The sequence below is a fragment of the Quercus suber genome, unplaced genomic scaffold (genome assembly GCF_002906115.3).
Source record: "Quercus suber isolate HL8 unplaced genomic scaffold, Cork oak 2.0 scaffold_57, whole genome shotgun sequence".
Taxonomy (NCBI): Eukaryota; Viridiplantae; Streptophyta; class Magnoliopsida; order Fagales; family Fagaceae; genus Quercus; species Quercus suber.
In genome coordinates, this window is record NW_027069522.1 from 846,549 (window position 1) to 869,680 (window position 23,132).

The window sequence follows — 23,132 nt, forward strand, 5'->3', positions numbered from 1 at the left end:
ACACACACACACACATAGAGTAACATGCATCTAACAATCAACATGGCATCAAACATCCCATAACCCTAACATACTTCTATCATGCTTCTCATCACATTACATCCAAGGCAAGAGCGAGTATATATCAAGGTAGAAACATTGGCAGTAAACAAATCATGTTATCATTCATAGCATGGCATATAGACTTACATATAGATGTTCATCAAAGGAAGATAAAGCTCTTATAACAAACAAATGCATGTTCATGTGAATTCATGACTTACCTTACTTACCTTATTGCATCTTAGTACCTATGCATTAATGAATGGACATGTGAATGCATGTTCATGGTATCAAAGCAAGAAATATAAGGAAAACCCTGATCTAGCATGTTAAAGGCAAACTAACAATTAAACAGAGGAATAGAGACTTAAAAAGCATAAAAAGGAACAAAACAGAGGCATATGATGTAAAAGAAAAGAAGAAATAGAAGCAGAAAACTTAGATTAGGGTTTCTGGGCACAAGTAAGTGTGCGCATACATAGGCTTGCGTATGCAGGCCAGCTGTATGTAAGCATACAGGAAGCATGCACACACATACTTCGAGCCTGTGTACACATGAAGAAAGCATGTGCACACAGACACACCCTGAAGAACCCTAATCTAGAAAACAAGGACACAAACAGAGTAGAACCTTAAAACTACAAATCTAGCAACCTAACATGCTTTTAAACACAAAAACTACTAAACCCTAGGCTAAAAAAACATATCTAAACACAAATAAAGCAAAGAAACAAGATTGAAAACAAGATTAAAGTAGAAATGAAAGGAAAGAGGGTTAGAACATATACCTCGAAACAAAGAGCTCTTTAGCTTGATTTTGATTATTCCCTTCAGTCGAATCTATTCACAACCGAACAAAAATGATTAGTAAACTTCAAAACTCGAGGATCAAGACCAGAAAAGGTCTTTATCAAAATAAAATTGACTTGAGGGTGTTTTGTGAAAAACTCCTTCTTTGGTTCACTATTTCTAGTAAATCTTAGGTTTTCCCTTAGGATTTTTAGTGTGTTTTTGAAATATACAATGTATGGCTTTATATAGTTGAAAAATGGGGGTTTGGAACGGCTCCCAGACAATGTGAGATTCATTCCAAACCTCAGTCTTTAATGCAAAAAACTTGCCTTTCATAGGTTTCTGAAACCTTAGTTACGTGCCTAAGTCTGTGCTTGCGTATGCATGAATCAAGCTTGCGTACGCAGGTCCTTGCCTGCGTATGTAAGTTGAGGGTTTCCTTGGCTTTTATTTTCCTAAAATAGACTTATTTTCTCATAAAAAGTTATATTTTTCATTTTAACATCTCTTAAGTCAATTTGTAATCTGATTGGATCCTAAACCAATCTTGGGCCTTAGAATTTCGGCATCATTGGGGAACGGGGGCCCGAGTTGTAAGGGCTACAAAATGCGATGTCTACAGATACCCTTCTTTTGATTTGTGAGCTTTGCTAACAGAATCGAAAGAATAAGAGACGAAACATTTTGTTTCGACGTACGTCTCGGGCCCAACCCATGCACACGGCACTACATGTATACATGGGATGGGGTGTAACTCTGCAAAGTCGCACGGGATTTGTATGTCTGAATTCCCACCCTTGTTGCTCAAGAAATGAGCAATGACAAGTTCACTATCCCAGAACCTGTTTTGCTAATCATAAGCAAACGGTGAGTGGCGCACTATCCTAGGGTCACTTAAAAAGAAAAACAAACAAGGTGCTCTTACGAACTTAAAAGGATATATATATATATATATATCTATGGTGTCCATTTGGGGCATTTGCCTCAAACTTCTCCGGGTGGCTTGCATCTCTAGATAATACTTGCCTCGAGGTGACCTTGGTCTCTATCTCTATCTCTACCTCTTCTATTGTGCTTGCATGTTCAATATCCTTAGGATATGTGCACAAATTCTATATTCTGACTTGTTTGACTAGTATGTGGCCCATTCTTGCATATTTTTTATTCTCGTTGGATATATGCATGAGTGGCCTTGGTGTTCCGACCCACGAGGGAGTCTTGGGTGAAGAATCCACTAGGGATGATGAAAGATTCACTGGAGAGTATAATATGCCAAAAAAATGTTTTGGTGACTTGAGGGGAAGTCTTCTTGGTATGTAATTCATTGGGGACGGTAACTTGCTGAGAAGTGTGTTGGTGATTGTGACCCACAAGGAAGTCCTTGATAGTGTGTGGCCCACTGGTGAAGATTCTTCTTCTTCTTTACGGCACATTGGGGAGCTTGTGTTAATTCTACCCACAAGGGGGGTTTTGTCAGCTTCAAGGGGAAGTTTTTTTCTTCACAACTCACGAGGGGGTTACCTTTATGCCTTAGACCCGCGGGGGAGTCCTTCCATGATATTATACTTTACTGGGGATATGGCTGATGATCTAAACTCACAGGGGAGTTTCTGTGGTGACTTCTGATCCACTAAGGGATGCTTTTGATGCTTTTAATCCATTAGGGATGCTTTGAGGGTCTTTGTGTCCTTTACACAATTGAGGGTATTTCTATCATTTTGGTGCATTCTTGAATTTTTTTTTTCACTTCCTACCTTCCGAGAATCCACTGGGGATATTTGAAAGTTTTTTTTACTAAACTACACGTAGTTTAGTAGGGGGCCTAAACTACATGTAGTTTAGCCACTAGTACCTTCCTGCCTCTTTAAATTTTTCCAATGGTTACCAACCTTTTTTCTTTTTTCATTCTCTTCATCTCCCTCATCTCTTCACATTCTCTCCAACTCTCCAATTTCCATCTTTTCTCTCTACAAAACTCCCTACCTCTCTCTCATTTCCTCACCATTTGTCCATGACACCTAAGTCCAAGAAAACTTCCTATGTGGTCTCTAGTGATGCCTTCAACCTCACACGCTGGAATGGAGTAGTGAGGCTGAATGAGTTCCCTCCGTTGACATATAGGCCATAAAATCATCTTTTAAAAGGTGCAAGGATTGGATTGGTAAGTTTTTCAAACTTTTCTCATTTTCCTTTGATCTTCTATTTTAATATGTTTTTGGACATGTAAATGCTTGGGTTTTGCTGTTGTCAACGTCTCGCGGCTCCTTAACCACCCATTGCGGTGACGTTCGCATGCCTACTTGGTCTTGGTGAGAGAGTATGATGGTATGGAGGTGTGCTATACCTCAAGTGTGTGATTGGAATTTGAGTCGATTTTAAGGAAATTACCAAGGGTAAGTGATGTTGCCATCAATCATTGGGTTTTTCTAAAGTGTGATTAGTCACTTGACTCTATTTGATTTTATTACTGATCTCAGGCTAAGAAAAAGATCGTTTTTTTCCTAATCTAATGTAGATGGGTAAAAAATCTTGATTCTTGAGTTCGAAAATTTGGTTACATGTGGGGAAGGTGTTATGTACCCCACAATGCTTGTTCGTAGATAGTCCTTTATTTTGACAAAATCATAATTTAAGGACACTAGCAGTTGAAAACAGGCTATTGGCATTAGCTTTCTGGGTTTTAAATGTATTGGGCTTTAAGGTTTGGCTTTGAAATGGGTGTGGTCTTGATCGATGCTTTCCAAGTGTGTTTGGAATTGTTGCCTAATTTCTATGGTGAAAATCCGGTAGCATTTTGCTTTATTTTGTGGCGAAAATCCAATAGCGCTTCGCCCCAGATGCATTATAGCACACAAAACACTATTCTCACCAAGCTTTCGATGTGAGAATACGGCAATAGGGATGCCCCATTTTCACGGTGAAAATCCGGTAGAGTTTCGTGTTTGGTGCGCTATGGCGCACTAGCAGGGTTTCGCGTCTGTGTATATGGTGCTTATCGACATGCTTGTATTGTGACAAGCTGAAGCTCTTTAAAGTATCAAGCATGTTGATGCGTGTTGTATACACATGGAAACTAATGTCACTAGGTGACATGGATTGGGAAAATTACACCGTGATGATTGTGCACACAATATAACATGAATATGCACCTATGACAATCGCCTCAAGCACTTACCCACACTATAAGGTCAAGAGCTCTTATGATTAGAAAGGGTTACTCCATCATACAAAGTGCACAATCACCCATACACAAGTAGATATAGATATACATAAATCATGCATAATGCTATCACACAGAGTAGGAAAGTAAAACAGACATTGCCAACGTTCCAAGGGTATAGCCTAGCAAGGTACAAGAAATGTAAAATAGACATTTCCATACCTAAGGAACATGACCCAAGCAAAAAGTAGGAAAAGTAAAGGGTACAAGGAAAGGGGGAATCCTAATATATGCTCTAGAGAAGAGGCTTAGGGAGGGAGATAGGACATAACCACTCGGGGAGGCTAGGCCTCTAATCTGCTGAACATTGGACTCTTTGGGGCTTGCGTGCCCTTTTGCTCACACCTAGGAGTTCGTGCCTTCGCTCCAAGTGTCCTTGCTCCATGTGTGTACATGCAAAGAAAAAAGAGACAAACCAGCAGACAAGCAAAGAAAGAAATAAAGGAGAAAGGAGAGCATGCTAAGAGCACACTAAAAAAGAGAGTCAAACGGGGGCAAACAAAGCATGCTAAGCATGTGAAAGGAGCAAACAAACGTGTTATCAAACAAAAGAGGGTGTCCTAGGAGGACAAATGTAGGTTGGGATTGAGTGTCCATAGTTTCATTGGATTGGAGTATGGATGATGACACACAGACTCATGTATGAACATGTAGGCAAACGTGCAAAGATGCATAGAAGCAAGGAAAGCCAAACGGGTGGCACAAAGTAAATGAGGCAAGCATTTTAACATCGCATGGAGTGGAAAAAAGTGTGTATCAAGCACACCAACACCACAGAGGTGTCTCTCATAAGTGGTTATATCCAAACAAGCCCTAGGAGGGACAGATGCAACCACACAAAGTAAGCGGCCCTAAGGACCGACAAGCATAAGCCCACGGAGGGTGCAAAGCATGGCAAAGCCTAGATTTAGAGAGGCTAACATGGAGATAAAGCATAGAAGCAAACAAGCAAACATGGATATGCATAAAGAAAATGATCTAAACCTTTTGATATATGCCTAGTTGTGCAGATGTAGGCCTAGACACAAGAAAGAGAGACATTAAGGGACAAAAGGGCTATAGAAGCACACAGCATAGCAACCAACATAGATCTAAGCATGTAAGCATGGAACGGAGCACATAAACACATAGATCTAAGAATAAGGATGTAGATCTAAGCATAAACATGTAGATTTAGGAATAAACATAGCAAAGAACACACAGGCATGTCGATCTAAGCATAAACATGGCAAGGAGCCTAAAATCATGTGGATCTAAGCACAAACATTAAATTTAGACTTATCATAGCCCAAGAAGGCTAGGCCAACAACATCAAAGCGATAAATCATGACATAAGCAAGGAAACATGCTAGAAAAACTATAAAAACATGCTAGGAAGCAAGAACATGTTAGAAAAAGCAATAAAAACATATTATTAAGCAAGATATGGCTGCTATAAAAAGGAAAGGGTGTGGATTGTAGCTAAAAAGCTACATCCACACCCCTAAACGTCAAATCCAAGGTATGGAACCAAAGAGAGGAGGATTAGGTGCAAGAACACTACCTTGATGATTGTAGAGAAAAGAGTAGAATCAAAGGTGTTTGAATGTGTTTGGATGTGTTTGGGAAATAAATTAGAGAGAGGAGAGAGAGAATGTGTTTGGATTTTTTTTTTTTTTTAATTTTTTCAAAATGAGGGGTCTGGGGGTATTTATATTGGAAAAATGACCCTGGGCTTCTAGCGCACCTTGTAGGGCCACTGGCCACCTTATTGACATTAGTAGTTTTAGCTTTTTCTTGGTCTAGGTTCTGATGTGTATTTGAAGGTCTTTCTAGACTCAGATTGAGCTGATCTTGGTGTCCTTGGAACGTTCTAGATGTCTAGTTTCTAGACCACTAAAGAAATTGAAATTCTGATTGTCAAATCAAAAGTTATGGCCATAGGAAGCGTATTATCGTGCTTTGCACAGTTTTTTGGATATCTCAACCGTTTTAACTCTGATTTCGACCCATGAATAGTTCTTGGAAAGGGAATTTAATAATCTTCGTAATGACATTGGTCCTAACCCGTTATGATGGTCAGATCAAAATTAGAGTTTTTGGTGCTCCTGAGTGTCAACCTTGGGTCAAACTTGGTCAAAGTTGACAAAAATCATCAAGTAGCTCGAGTTTGATGTAGAAACATGAAAAATGTTATTTTGGGACGATTTTGACCAACTTTGACTTTCAGTCAACCCAGGGTTGACTAGGGCCATTTTGGTCAATTTGACTTGAAATGGCACTTCAAGTGCTCTGTTGCTCGTATGGGTTACGCCATGTCAATCTATATGTTTTTGTGGCTTTGTGTAGAAAAAATTATATTTTTGAAATTTTTAGAGTCTTCTCAGGATCGGATTGAGTTGATCTTGGTGTCCTTGGAAAGCTTTAGATGTCTAGTTTCTAGAATACTAAAGAAATTGAAAATCTGACGTTCGGATCAAAAGTTATGGCATCAGGAAGTGTGTTGACATTAGCAGTTTTGGCTTTTTCTTGATCTAGATTTTGATGTGTATTTGAAGGTCTTTCTTGACTCGGATTGAGTTGATCTTCGTGTCCTTGGAAAGCTCTAGATGTTTAGTTTCTAAAACACTAAAGAAATTGAAAATCCAACTATTAAATCAAAAGTTATGGCCTTGGGAAATGTGTTGAGGTGCTTTGCACGATTTTCTAGATATCTCAACCGTTTTAACTCAGATTTCGACCCATGAATAGTTGTTGGAAAGGGAATTTGATAATATTTGTAATGGCGCTAGTTCCAACCTGTTCTGATTGTCAAATCAATCAGAGTATCTAGTGCCCTTGGGAGTCAACCTCTGGTTAAACTTGGTCAAACTTGGTTAAAGCTGACAAAAATCACCAAGTAGCTTAAGTTTGATGTAGAAATATGAAAAATGTTATTTTGGGATGATTTTGACCGACTTTGACTATTGATCAACCTAGGGTTGACTAGGGGCATTTTGGTTAATTTGACCTGAAATGACACTTCGAGGTCAATCTAGATGTTTCCGTGGCCCGTAGAGAAAAGATTAAATTTCTGGAATTTTCGAGGTCCAACACGCAAATCGAGGGTGGAAAAAATATGGCGTCTATAGCTGTGGGATGGGTTTAGATGAAAACCTGATATCTTAGGAGGGGTAGGAGCATGTTTAGGATGAGTTTTGATCGAAGTATGATTGAAAATATTGAAGAATGACCCACTATTTGTGCTCATGCATACTTAGACTCAAGCCTACATACATAGCTTTCGTTTATATGTGTGTGGCCAGTCTTCATGCATATGTGGGACTGTTCATGCGTATGTGTATTTGTTCTTGAGTTCACACGTATGTGGTTTCCAACTTGCGTACGTGTACCTAGTGCCTACGTACACAAACACGGACTTGCATGCCTATTTTAACTTCTGTTTCATCTGTTTATTATCCAGATGCAAATCTAACACCTTTTGTTCATCATTGTGCAGACTTTGCCCCCATTTTTAGGTAGCGGAAGAAAAAATTGTGTGGCAACATGGTATAGGGTCCTTACTACAAAAATAAGGGCCCATATTCGTGCAGTAGGCTTTGAGTCGATCATCCGCCTATAACTGGTGAGATCCGCCAGCCCCATTCTGGTGCAAACTTTGGTTGAAAGGTGGTGGGACACTACCCACACCTTCCACATTGTTGATAGGGAGATGACTATGGCTTCCTATGACTTCCACCGCATGACCAATCTTAGATGCGATGGGTGTGGGTGTAAGGGAAGGGAAATAAAAATGGATCACCACTTAGTTATATGGTCTAGAAACCATGAATATAGTGTCCTTTCGAGGAAGGAAATTTGATCTTACTACTAGAGTTTGGGTTCGGAGTCTAGGTACGCTCTTAGAAAGGTGTTAGGCACCCAAGATCGCCCAATCTTAAGGTTGGCCTCCCTTCATTGTGACATATATCCTAACCCTATTAAAAACCATTTAAATACTGTTAGGACATATGTGAATCATTGTTAGGAACATATATCAATATAGAATTGGCTAATCTTTTGACAAAATGCACTTTACTTGTAATTGGGTAGATCTAGGATGTGTTTAATGCTTCAAGGAACAAGATTTCAAGTAAAAGTGTTAAAGTCATGAAAGTCTATCCAAGAAACAAGTGGAAAAGTGCTGGATTTTAAAGCTCAACAGCTAGTATCTATAAAGGTTTAAAAGGCTGCTAAAGCCCGATTCTCAATAGTTAACTTGACAGATAAGCTATCTATTGAGGTTTATGAAAATCATTTTTTCAGAGTTGATTTCAATCCAATCCATGAATAGACGTTTGGGCTTTCTTTTCTCACAACCCTAAACATATATAAGGATTGTTTTAGGGGCCGTCACAACAGATGAAACTCAATGCAAAAGTTTTTCATAAGCATATTGTGAACCGGAGATATATGCCTTAGTTCATCTTCCTATATAAGAAGCTGTTGTGTTTGTACACCGTAGGGTTTTGTAACTAAGGAGTTTCGTGATCTTCATCGTGTGATGAATTGAAGAACTTTACAGCTAACATCTTTCTCAAGTTAGTGAGTAAGCCGCGTACTAGGATCCGCGCATCGAATTGGTTGGTCACGTACTAGGAGTCGTGCATTGAAAATGAGAGATTGTCATTACAGAACAAGTCCAATTGGGTATTGGGGTAAGGGTTCAACTGTAGGTTGGTATAAGGTACTTAGATTCCTTTACTTGTAACCGTTTGTTGTGATAATAGTGAATTCTCGGGAGTGGTGACCTTAAAATCACTTGGTGGGGTTTTTGCCATGTAGGATTTTTCCATTCGTAAACAAATCACCGTGTCAATTAATTTTCCACTGCACTTTAACTTAGTTGGTGATTTGTTTGTGCTACCACACGTATTGCATGCTAATTGAATTAATTAATTAACTTGGCTAATTAATTTGTTAATTCATCACAAAGGGTTAATACATTCTTGACTTATCAAATACTTGTATTCTAGACTCACACACACACATACACACACTAACATGCATCTAGCAAACAAGATGGCATCTTTAACCCTAAACACATACTTATCAATCTATCCAAACAAAAGAGATCCAAACATGTAAAAGAAAACCCTAGCATTCATCTAAAACAAAACAGCAACTTAAACATGGCAGCAAGCATATCATCCAAATATATATATATCAAAAACAAAATGTTAACATATTAGAAACCCTAATCATACATCTAGAAACCCTAACACAAATGCATGAACATTGCTAATGCATGACTTACCCTTTACTTACCTTTCAGCGATGTAGCACCTATGGCATCAATGCATGAACATGTGAGTGAATGGCATAGCATTAAATCTAAGAAAACCTTAACTTAAACCCTAATCCAATCATGTGATAACAACCAACATGTTAAAAAGGTAAGAAAACATTTTTATGGGGGTTAAAAACATGTGAAAAAGAGGCTATGCAGACAAACATGTGAAGGCAGAACAAAACAAACAAAGAATTATGGTTTTCTGGGTAACAGCATCACACACACTGGAATAGGTTTGTGTACGCATAAGTTCAGCCTGCGTGCACAAGCTAGATCATGGGTACGTAGATCCTTACCCAGAAACCTTAATCAACACAGAAACAAAGCAAAAATGAAAAACATGAAATCTAGCAACCTATCATGCTTGAAGACAGAAAGAAAACCTAAAACTAACCTAAACAAACAAATGTAAACATAAACTAAGCAAAAGAAATAGATTAAAACAAAGCTTAAGGCGGAAAAGAAAAAGAAAAGTTTTTAAAACATACCTTAAAGCAAAAGCTCCTAGACTTGATTTTTGACCATTCACCTCAGTCAAATCTATCATAATTCAATGAAATAGTGATTAGTAATCTTAAACTCCAAGGATTGAGACCAAATAAGGTCCCAATCAAATGAAAAGATACTTGAGGGTGTTTTGTGAAAAAAATCCCTTTTAATTCGCTATTTCCTAGAAAATCTTAGGTTTTTCCCGTGGGATTTTTGTGTGTTTTAAAAACGTATCATGTAAGGCTTTTTATAGTGGAAAAAATGGGTTTTGGAACAGCTCCTAGACGATGTGGGATTCATTCCAAACCTCAGCCATTATTGCAAAAAACTTGTCTTTCTTATGCTTCTAAAACCCTAGATGTGTAAGCAAGAATGTGCTTGTGTATGCATGCTTTAGCGTGCGTACGTAGGCCGAAGGCGACTTTGGTCATTTAATTTTCTAAAAATAATTTTTTGCTCATTTAAAAGGTTATATTTTTCATTTTAACACTACTCAAGTCAACTTAATATATGATTGGGCTCTAAATTGGCCTTGGCCCTTAGAGTTTGAGCATCATTGGGGAACAGGTGCCCAAGTTATATGGGGTACAAAATACGATATCTACAATGGGGCTTTCATAAACTTAGAGGGTGAATCGGGCATTTGGTTGGGCATTGACTTGCTCGAGAGGAGGTACATTACCGAGACAATCCACTATTTTGACATCGAGGCGGATTACAGGCCTCTCTCACAGGTGATGGCTGAAGACTATGCCAAGATGGCTAAGGCCTTCTTACTGTACCTTCTAGGGGCATATCTCTTGGCCAATGAAGGGTAGACGGTGTCTCTAAGGTGGTTAGCCTTCTTTTGCGACTTTGGGGAAGGTTAGGAGGCCAATTGGGGGCAAAAGTGTCTTGCCTACTGATAGGCCAAAAATGAATTGACCCCTTATGATGAATTAATTGATTAATTAGCCAAGTTTAATTAATTAATCAAATTAACATGCAAATGCGTGGTAGCACAATAAATCACCAATTAAACTAAGTATGCAATGGAAAATAAATTGACACGGTGATTTTTTTATGAATAGGGAAAACCAATACGGCAAAAACCCCACCGGGTGATTTTAAGGTCACCACTCTTGAAATTCCACTATTATCATAACAAGTAGTTACAAGTAAAGGAATTCCAGTACCTTATACCAACCTACAGTTGAACCCTTACCCCAATACCCAATTGGACTTGTTTTGTAGTGACAATTTCTCCTTTTGATGCATGGCTCCCAGTATGTGACTAACCAATTGCACGAATCGCAGTACGCGACTTCAATCACTAACTAGAGAAGGTTGTTGGCTGCAAAGTTCTTTAAACTCTTGAAAAACTTTGCAAGAAGAGAGTTTATGGCAAGTAGACTTTGACAACCTATATTTCTAAAACACTTTTAAACAAAATTGATCAAGGCATCTTAGTGTGAAATAGAAATAATAGATTGCATACACGTAATAAGAAGCATGTGCATAAAGAGAGTAAAGAAACAACACATGTAAGGGTAGGTGAAAAAAACATACATCAACATATAAAGAAAATAAGTAAAATGTATGTCACTAATGGTCACAAGACCCAATGTACAAGATATTGAGTACCTGGTTTAATCCTAAGTTATTCATTATATATTTATGAAATCCAATTCCATAAATATATAGTTTAATAATTCCTTACTAAAGTGGTTGGGCCAAACTCTCTAAATAACCAAACCCATTAAACTTATCTCAAAGGAATATTTTGTATCTCCGTTAAGAGACTATGAATTCCATTTTGAGAATATATGTTTCATTAACACTAAATGTGGTTGCCCAACATATTGAGGTTTTGATCGTGACTTTAGATCTCACTTCTGATATATCAAAGCAACCTACACCTCATGATTAGGTCCATTATTCTCTCAAGATTAAGAGTTTATGTAAATAGAAATCGTGAGATTTATTATTCATTTGACAGTCATTAGGAGAATAATAAATCTCACAGCGGTCTAGTTTAATATGTCTTAACTCTTAAAACATATCAACATACCAACTAGAAGTCTCTACTTCTATGATTAAGACAAATCATCTTAGTTGGTATATTATAGTTTTCGCAGATGAAATGCCCAATTTCATCACTAACTATGAACTATGTTTTGAGTTTACAAGGAACTTGTGATTTATATCTTCTGTGACTAAATCACATAAATCACATACAATGCATCTCATGGACTATGATAATGCCCCATTAGTTCATTTATAGATAATCTCATATAATTAAACAATTTAATTATTTATTACATGCTAATAAATTGGATTTTAGGGCATAAAACCCCAACAACCTATTCATTATAGAACATGATTTCTACTAAATGAGCTTTTACTTGCTCAAAGGGCAATGGGTTTGTCGTTATCCGTATCATCCTACCATTTAACCTTCCTTTCGGGCATTAATGATAGGTAGATGGGACTAGCCGGTGTTTGTGCAACAACAGTCTTCCTAATAATATGTGGTATGAAACTTCTGTTTTCACTACGTGAAAGTGTGCCAAGGAGGCTATTGGCCCCACTTTCAACCATAACTAAATATGGCCCACAATATACTCACCTCTTCCTCCGAATCCCGTTACTTCCATTGGACATCCCTGGATCTTGCCTTCTAAAATTCTTGCTGCTTATAGTGTGCTAAGTGGGGTGAGATTCACTGCGGCGCCTGTATTTACTAAGGCTCTCTTATTGAGGATTTGGTTTATGGAGGCTGCCAAGTAGAGAGGTCTCCTGTGGTCTGAATAGCCTACCTGCATGTCTTCATTATTGAAAGTAATCTCATTAGTGTCCTGTAGGAAGGCTTTATCAGCTCTGATTTCTACCACCAAGCATTCCACTCCTACCCTTGAGGCAATGCTTACCAGAGCCTCTGTGGCAATTCTTCGTTCATTGGTTGTGAGTTCCAGCTTATCAAACAGGTTCTTAAACCTAGAACTTCTTTGTAAGGTGGTAATGGTTGCAGCAGGCAGCACTAGCCTTTCTTCTTTATCTTCTCCTGAATCTGTGCAAATAACAACTGTTGCTACCCTATTTTCCTTGTGGTTTGGGAGTGGGTTTCTTTGAACTTCTTGCTTGGAAAATTCAAGAGTTCCCTCTCTGATTCTGCGGTGCACTAATCTACAGAGTGCCCAACATTTTGTGGTAGGGTGTTTCACATAACTGTGCAAACGGTAGAAATGTGGGTGCCTTCGCTCGTCTTCAGTGGGTTCCTTGGAAACTTGATTGGGCTTGAAGTGGTGTACACAGTAGTGGTGGGAGAGTCTTGTACCCCCTCCCATCTGATTTCCTCTTCTTTTCGCCGGTAGATACCGCCATAGCCTGTAATGTAGATTTTCACTCTTTGGGCCTATCAGAAATTGGCCTTATTGATTAGGCGGTCTTCTTGGCTTTTTGCAATAGCTGCACGAACTGGAAAATTTCCAGGTTCTCCAAGACAACTCTATACTCCATGATCATGCTGCCCATACACATTTCCACCAATGTCTTTTCTTTGCAGTGATCATAACAGTCAAGGGCTATGCCCCTGAACCTCTTAATGTACTCCATCAGGTCTTCGCCACTCCTTTGCTTAGTTGCTTGGAAAGTTGTAAGTGTTATTGTTTCTTCTCCATGAAAATACTAGGTGCAAAATACATTCACCATATCATCCCACGTCAGGATTGATCCTGGTTTCAAATCAGTGTACCAGGTGTATGCTCAGTCACATAGGGATTTGGAAAACTTTCAAAGATGTAAATCCTCGTTTGTTATGTAGGGACCAAAGGTGTCAATAATTACTCACATGCTCGACAATACTTCCCCTTCTGCCATCGTATTATGAAAAAGTTCATGGTTCATATCTTTCAGGATATGGCTTGTTGAGTATCCTCAGTGGATAAGGAGGCCTTCGTGCATAGAATCTCTCCTTGGGCACCTTGGCCCTTTCCTGCTTTAAAAGCGTTACAACTTCGACCATGGTAATGAAACGCTATTCTGCATTCTATGGGCCACCCCCTATGGGGGTTTCTTCCTTGTTTGCTGCATGCTTTAGGTTATGTTGGCTTCCTTTCTCTTTCATCTTGTTCTCTTTCATCTTGTTCGCTTTCATCTGGTGAATCTCTTCCATCGGTTATTGCTGAGAATGCTACACGGATTGCAACACTTCAATAAAAAAAGTTGGTATTGTTAGCAGGAGTTCTTTGTTGCTACTGCGGCCCAGCCCCTACTCTGTTAACACCTTTTGCTTGATTGGGCTGTGTTGGTGGGGCGTGGCTGGCTTTGATTTCGCCTATGAGGGCACGACACTCATGTTTCGTGTCGTTTTTGACCTCGAGGGCGTAACTCACGTGGGTTTTATTTGCTTTCCCTGTCTTTTTCCCAACTCTTCAATGACGTCGCCAATTTAAACGTGGTGGGCATTTTTTGTGTCTTGGGCTGGATTGCTTTTGCCATACTATGTGTAAAGTTGTGATTTACAACTATGTGTTTTGTTGGCTTTTATTCCATGCCAAATTTGATTGTAATTACTATCAATTGTTTATACCCTGTATTTGTTGTGGGAATTGATGTAAGAGGTGTGTGATAGAGAGTGTGTGAAGACTCAAGCAATTTGGAAGCTGAAGGAATCTCGCGAGTATGTCGCGACTTAGCTTCCCGCGAAGTGAAGCATATGCCTTGCACATGCTGGAATGCGAAGAGTCAGAACAGGTGGAGACAGCTGTCTCTCACGAGTATCTCGCGGGTAAGGCCTTCCCGCGAGACACCCGCGAGACATGCTGTTCTGCCAGCCTATACTGACTGACTCACACATTTTGCACCTATCCTATATAAACCCTCATTACCCACAAATGTTGAGGAATGCTTCAGAGAGAAAACCCTAGCCAAACACATTTGGAATTAGAGATTGTCATCCCCACCTTTCTCTATACAATTGCTTCTGGTATCTCCTCAACCCTTCCCTCTCCATTTCCACACCATTGAGAGGTTGATAGCCCAAACACTTACCACACCCTTTGAGAGTGTTGAGTGACGTTTTGGTGCTGCTGGGAAGCATTGGAAGAAGCCTGGAATGGCAGATGCAACATGGAGCTTGTTGCGGGATCCGGATAACTAAGACAAGACACGGTTCCGAGAAGCCTTGTTGGAGTAGGAGCTTGGAGGGCTTAGGTACATCGGGTAGATTAGGCTTGGAGGGTCTCTTGCTTACTCATGTATCCCAACTAATTGTCTAGTGGATCGATTTCCGCTTGGAGGGCGGCGAAGAGGTTTTTCGCTGAGTTCTTCGGTTTCCTCTTCGAAAACACGTCTTGGTGTTTTCTGTGTTTGCATCTCTCTTCCCTACTCTTTTATATTCCATTACACTGCTGTGTTGTTTAGTTTATGGATTAGAGTAGCTATATTGTTCATCCGCTCGCTTTTATACTATTCCGCACTTTATATTAAAGTTGTGTAAAATCTATCGAGCCGTAATTTTAATCGGGGGTCTAAACAGCTCTTGTGTTTTTCAACACGTTTTCGAGCTTTCAGTAGTCATTCTCATCTTCATCCCCAGCTTTCCAAAATCGATAGAGTTTTTTTTACTAGGGTTTTGATTCTTAGACTTTTATTATTTTACATATGGTTATGTTAACGGGTACTCTTAGAACACTAGCAATAGTGGTGCTAAATAGTTATATAGCTATTTTTAGCACCACTAAATATTATTATGTACCCAACAATAGTGGAGCCAAAACTATGTTTTTTGGCTCCACAGCTATAATGCATAACTACTTTTGACTGTGCACTGTAGCTGAAAGGTAAAAAAAAGAAATTGCGTTCACGCTGCTTTTGTCTCTCTCCTCACCTCTCCGTGTCTCTCCCAATGTCCACCATGCATTCACACTACTTTTGTTTGTGGTTGTGTTTTGGTGGTTGAATAGAATATTATTTTATTGTAGTGTTTATATTATTTTATTGTATTAAAAACTAAAATAAAATCATTGTTGTTGGATGTGAGAAGCTAAAATAGATAAATTGACTATTTGTGGTGCTAAAAAGCTAAAAATTTGGCTCCACTGCTGTGAATACTCTTAGGGCAATAGTTAACAATCCATTTTAGGAAAGTTTTGATATCAATTTTATGGAAAATAGAAAAAACTGTCAAAATATTAATAACTTTTTCTTTCCCATAAAAAATTTCTTTAAATAGATTGTTAACTATTACCCTAAGGGTATTCGTTTGTATTTCTCTTTTACATAAATTTTTATAGGTTAAAATATGGACATTCCCACATCAATTGTACCTAGATAATAGCTTTTCAAAAAAATGAAATAAATAATTGTGAGTAGATAATAGAGAGAGAAAAACAAATTATCTTTGTTATTAGAATTGCCCCATGTGCAAAAATGTCTGAATTTACACTTGGAGACAACAAGAATTGGTCAAAAATAACTTAATCGGTATTTAATTTGGTATATTTGAAAGGATTAATCAAGGCAACCAATATGGAACAATATTTATAACTTCTTTTGATAATGACCCATATATATAACTTTTTTTTTTTTTTTTTTTTTGAGAATGAACAATATTTATAACTTTAGTGTTCGTGGTCACAAAGTCTATTAATTGGTAATTTGGTATAAACATATTTGAGAATATATATACCACAAGAAAAGCATGTTGAGATTGTGCCCTCTATGTATGAGTTGGAGACTTTTTTTTTTATTAGAAATAAACACACACATAAGGGAGAGGGAAATGAGTTCTAACACAAAAGCACACCACAATTTTACTCAAAAGTTATGAAACCTTTTAAGGGAAGTTTAAAACATTAGAATTGGACCATGTTTAACCTAATTAGGTCGCCGACAATTAGACACGTGTTGACCAATGAGAATGCTCCTTTAACGTGTTTGTAACGTTTAGAAATTTTGCAACATAACGACTGTTGAGGACTCTTTTTTTGGCCTACAGGGCATTGCTTTATTGGCAACTCATGCCACATCAACATATTATTGATTTTTTGGATAAATCTCTTTAAAGCCCAAAATAAGCTCATATCTCATTCAACTACATGGATTAGGCTCACATGGCCCATGAGATCCTTACTTCAAGAGGCAGATTCATGGTCCACATTTCCTTTTCATCAATTGGGATCATAACCCATGATATCATCAACATCAACATATGGATCAGGCTTAAGCAATGAATCAAAACTCACGGCCCACATTACCTCTCTTACACTCATGGCAAGTGGCTTCTTTAATAAGAGTCCATATTTACACAAAATGACAACAAAACCCGAGGTACGTCATCTCATCTTCGGCTTATGACCCAAGCTCATAAGTCTCTTTGGGGAAACTTTGGGAGTCGTGGTTTGGAAGGCCAAGAGTTATGTTCAATGAAGCTCCAGCGGTTTAGAGTTGATAAAAGAGACATGTTGCTTGGTGTGTCTTCTCTAACTCCCTAAACTCTGACGAGTCTGTGTGTAGCAGGTAACATATGGTAAGCATCTCTCATCATATAGCACTTTAGATGATAAAATTCCTCATTGCTCTTTTCCTAAAACTTGATATTCATCATATGACAAATGCTCAATATCCCCAGCCATCTGAATGCTGAGAAAATAACTGTTCACTCAATTCCCAACTGTTGCTATACAAATTTAGAAACTTCATTACATTATTCTACATAAACTATATTACTACTTTCAGCTAAAATCCAACTCAAACACATAGCCTAATCTGATTGGCTATCTTTAATCTCTAACTATATACAAAATATTCATGATATCTCTAATATCCAGCTGCTGTCTGCCACAATTAGACCATATATTTCTCTGTCAGCTGCCAGAGCAGAGCATTAAATACTCTTCTTGCTCACCAAGTTTATGTCACAACACAATGAGACCTTGACTAAATCTCTAAAGCTTCTTTGACTATCAACCAATCCTTCTATTATTTACTAGAATTGTGTTGTAATGGAACCTTGCACCAAAAACACAAATACCCGAAAAATGAAACATTTCCAACTGAACCCCAGAAGTGTATTTAGCACTTGACACCTAGCTGGAAGTGATATCATCAGCCATTTAATGCTGAAATCTTTGCAACCAGCTATTATACCCAAAATAGTAAGATACCCTTGAAAGATATCTTACCATTTTTCAGCCAAATCCATGAAATGACCTCTCTAGCAGTCTAAAATCACCCATTTGACCTCATTGGTTTCTGCCCAAAGCAAACAGCTGTCTTATGACAGCTGTCTCATGATAGTTGTCACAGGTTTTCCTAACAGCTAGGATAGCTTTTTCATGATAGCTGTCACAACTTTTCCTGACAGTTGAAACATCCTTTTCATAACAGCTGTGACAGCTGACCCAACAGCCTAAGCATTACTGATTTTCCTTATTTGGCTAAAACCAAAACCAACTAAAGTAACTATCTTTTTCTTGCCAAAATACTTTCATTTTTTGCTACTTTTTCTCCAGCAGCTCTTACCCGAAACAGCAAGAATACCTTAAAGTTAAACATACCATTTTTGGCCAAATCTTAGAAGGGATTCTCTAAAAATTCATTGCCAGTTGGGATAGATTTTGGCTAAGATTATTTGCTAATATACCCCCCTTAAACTTAGCTCTAAAGGGGAACCCTTCATCAACACCTCAAGGGGGACACCAATAGAGGAGGACTCTCTCATGAACTTATCTATTCTCCCTCCATCTAATGATCTTCTAAAGCTCTCAATGAAGTACTGAGCTTTTAGGTTTTTAGCTCCCAAATTAGGAACTAAACTCTTCAACCCTTAGCTCATAAATGCCCTTCATAAGCCCTCATCCGTCCTCCAGTAGAAAATCCCAGCAGTAAATTCCAACAACTTTGCTAAACACACTACAATACATTACTCTCTTACACTCATTATCTCACTCTCCACATTCGGAAAATACATACATCTTACTGCCCATATCTCTAAACATCTCTTTCTCCACTTCTCTTACACAATCTCATACACACTTACTACACCATTACATATAACACACCACAACTCTTCTAAGCTCCACTCTCATACTCTCTCACTCTGAAATTCTACTGTTTTGCTGCCCATAAACACATTTCAATACTCTTCTCCACTTATCTTATAAAAGCTCTTCTCATGGAAGGCATGAACTTCTAATACGAAAACCCTTCTCCTAGAAGGCACCAAGATCTTATATCAAAGCCCTTCTCATGGAAGGCACAAATCCATCTTACATAAAGCCCTTCTCTTAAAAGGCACAAGTACTACATACAAAATCCTTTCTCATGGAAGGCAACACTATTCATAACTTCACAACAACTAAAAGAGCATTGTCAAGGGGAAAACTTATTTAAGTGCATGATAAGAGGGGCAAGCTTAACCAGTCCCTACACACAATTGGACATACTCTTTCTCCCTCCAGTTGCACCCATTTTTCCCCTTCAATCTTGAATTTATCATGGCAAACTGCATCTCTACTGCTGGGGTCATTCTGCTGGGATATTATCAACTCACAGAAGCTGTACAGCTGGGCTACAAACCATACAAAGATAAATGACTTTGCTTCCTTATCCTTAAATTTAAATCATTGAGTATATGATTACTTCACATTTAAATACATATTACTTTAGTCCAACTACTATTACAACTATTAACCAAGGCAAAAACTCATTTAAATGCATGATAAGAGAGGCAAGCTTAACTAGCCTCTACTGTTGGCATTCTGTTGGAATCCCATTAGCTCAATGATGCTACACAGCTAGAGCTATAAACCATACAAAGATAAATGACTTTGCTTCCATATCTTTAAATGTACATCATTGAGTACATGATTACTTTACCTCTAAATAAATACTACCTTATTTCAATTGTTATTACAACCACTAATCAAAGCTATTATATCAAACGCATATTGTATATTTATTCGACCATTATCATGATTCTTAGACTTTGGCTTTAATGGTTTTGTTGGTTTAAAAATATGCCGGTAGTCGTTGGACCACGTGGCCCAATGTTGAGTTCTGGACGCAACTCCCCAAAAAGAACCTGAGCCTAGCAACGTCACTAATCCAACAGACCACATGTGGCCGAGCAACTGAAAATGGTCCCCGAACATTTGGCGACTTCACTGGGGAGTTACATGTATTGCCATGTCATGCCTCCAAAGTCTAAAATCACATGTCATACAGGAGAACTTGACTCCCAATACTTAAAATGCTCATGACGCTGAGTCACAACAATATTATCTCATATTTATTCACGGAAACGCTATTCCACTTGTCTCTCTATCATTCGAGATGCACTAAGGCTTGCAACATACTTATTACAAGCTTATTAGCCCCATAAAAGATGATCTCTTCCCCATGAGCAAGCTTATCTTCATCAGAAGAAACTCCTCCTATTGCTAGAATAATTTACTATGATCTATCCTCCCAGCTATAGAGGGCCCCAGTAGCAGAGAACCTTCTTACCGGTGGGGATATTCACTATTATCCATCATTCCAACCACACAGGGCCTCAACAGGAGAAACCCCTCTTCCCACTGGAGATATTCGCTATTATCAGTCATCCCAGCCATAGAGGGTCTCAACAGCAGAAAACCCTCTTACAACCACAGAGGGCCTCAGTAGCAGAAAACCCTCTTACCGGTGGGGATATTCACTGCTATAAGTCATTCTAGCCACAGAAGGCCCCGACAACAGAAACCTCTCTTACCACTGGGGGTCTCCTTTATTTTCTATGATTCCAGTGACAAATGGACTCAGCAGTAGAAATTTCTCTTACCGTTGGGCATATTCGTCTCTTCAGCAAAAGAGATACAGCTAGGTAGATCTATTATTATCCAGCAGTCCAATAAGAAAGGGTCTAATCGACAGCAACCCTTTTCACCATTGGATATGTTCATCTCTCTAGAAGTAAAGGGCCTTAGCAACAAATTACTTCTTTGACTGCACTATTACCCATCAGTTCAACATCAGAGGGCTTTATCAGCAAACCCTCATATAGCTGGGCAGATCTATCATTATCCAACAGTCCAATAAGAAAGGGTCTAATCGACAGTAACCCTTTTTACCGCTGGACATGTTCATCTCTCCAGCAGCAAAGGGCCTCAATAACAGATTACCCTTGTTTGACTACACTATTACCTAGCAGTTCAACATCAGAGGGCTTTATCAACAAACCCTCATACAGCTGGGCAGATCCATTATTATCCAGCAGTCCAACAACAAAAGGCCTAATCAACAGCAAACCCTCATGCTGCTAGACATAGTCATTGTTATCCATCACTTTCGCAGCAACAGGCCTCATCAAGCAGAAAGCCCTCATTTTGCTGAACAATCTATTTTCTTCCCCAACAATTCAATCAAAAAAGCCCCTAGCAGAAAACACTTCTTCAGCTGCATGAATTATTACATCTTAAATCCCTATTTACCCTCTCACCAAATACAAAATACTCAAATAAACCCCACAAATACTTTCCACATATTACCCAAATATTCTCCACATTATTACCCAACTTGAGCTCTCACAAATACTCTCTATACAAGCCCCATAAATTATTTTGGGCCCACACAAATACTTACCATACCATTACCATATTGAGCCACAAAATTATACCATCTCTATAAAAAGCCCAAACTCATTTACCTTGTGGGCAAAACCCAAAAAGCCCAACAAAACCCTCTACAAAGCCCGTTGCTACACGGCACCTCTAAAGCCCATTGCTACACGGCATCTCTAAAGCCCGTTGCTACATGGCACCCTTACAAAGCCCGTTGCTACATGGCATCTCTAAAGCCCGCTACTATGCGGCACCTCTAAAGCCCGTTACGATACGGTATCTCTGAAGCCCGCTATGATGTGACATCTCTAAAGCCTGCTACGATGCGGCACCTCTAAAACCCGTTACAATACGGCATCACTAAAGCCCACTACGATGCGGCACCTTTAAAACCCGTTACGATACGACACTTCTACTAAGTCTGTTGCTACACTGCAATATTTTTACAAAATCATACAAAGCCCAAATGCTAATTTGGCACATATTTACAAAAGCCCAAATATTATTTTTGACAACTACTCATAAAGCCCAAATACTAATTTGACACTTATTTTACAAAGCCTAAATACTATTTTGGAAACTATTTCTAAAAGTCCAATATTATTTTGGCAACTATTTCTAAAAGCCCAAATATTATTTTTGACAACTACTCATAAAGCCCAAATACTAATTTGGCACCTATTTTACAAAGTCCAAATACTATTTTGGCAAATATTTTTAAAAGCCCAATATTATTTTGGCAACTATTTCTAAAAGCCCAAATATTATTTTTGGCAACTATTCATAAAGCCCAAATACTAATTTGGCACATATTTTACAAAGTCCAAATACTAATTTGGCACCTATTAACAAAAGCCCAAATATTATTTTTGGCAACTACTCATGAAACCCAATACTACTTTGGCACCTATTTTACAAAGCCCAAATACTAATTTGGCACCTATTTTACAAAACCCAAATACTATTTTGGCAACTATTTCTAAAAGCCCAATATTATTTTGGCAACTATTTATAAAAGCCCAAATACTAGTTTGGTAAAATTTTACAATTACTCAAAAGCCCAAGTATTATCCTTGGCAATATTTTATTAAAAGCTCAAATACTAATTTGACAAAATTTTATAAAGACTCAAAAGCCCAAGTACTATCCTTGGCAATATTTTATCGAAAGCTCAAATACTATCATTGGCAATATTTTACAAAAGTCCAATACTATTTTTGCAACATCTTATCAACAACCCAAAACTACTATTTTTTTAACAAATGATTATTTCGTAAAAGCCCAAATATTATTTGGCAAATAATATTATGTTATACTCAAAGCCTAAAGTTAATAATTTGGCAACAACATATTTCAAAAGCCCATGATTCAAGTCCATGGCAAAACTATTTTATCAATAGAATTCAATCCCATGTTAAAAGCCCATGGTTCAAGCCCATGGCAATTACTTATCAAAGCCCATGGTAAATCTCATGGCAATTATCTCCATTTCATTAAAATCTCATGGCAATTATCTCTATTTCACTAACATACAAGTTATCATTCGAGGCCTACATTCAAGAAGTGGAGAACTTTCTTAATCCATCTCGGATCATGCCAACATTTTGCTACACTACTATTCAACCTACTTCCATCGCTACATGGGGAATCTTTGCTAAAAAATGTTCTCATGAAGAATTAAGGATCGCTCTTGCTG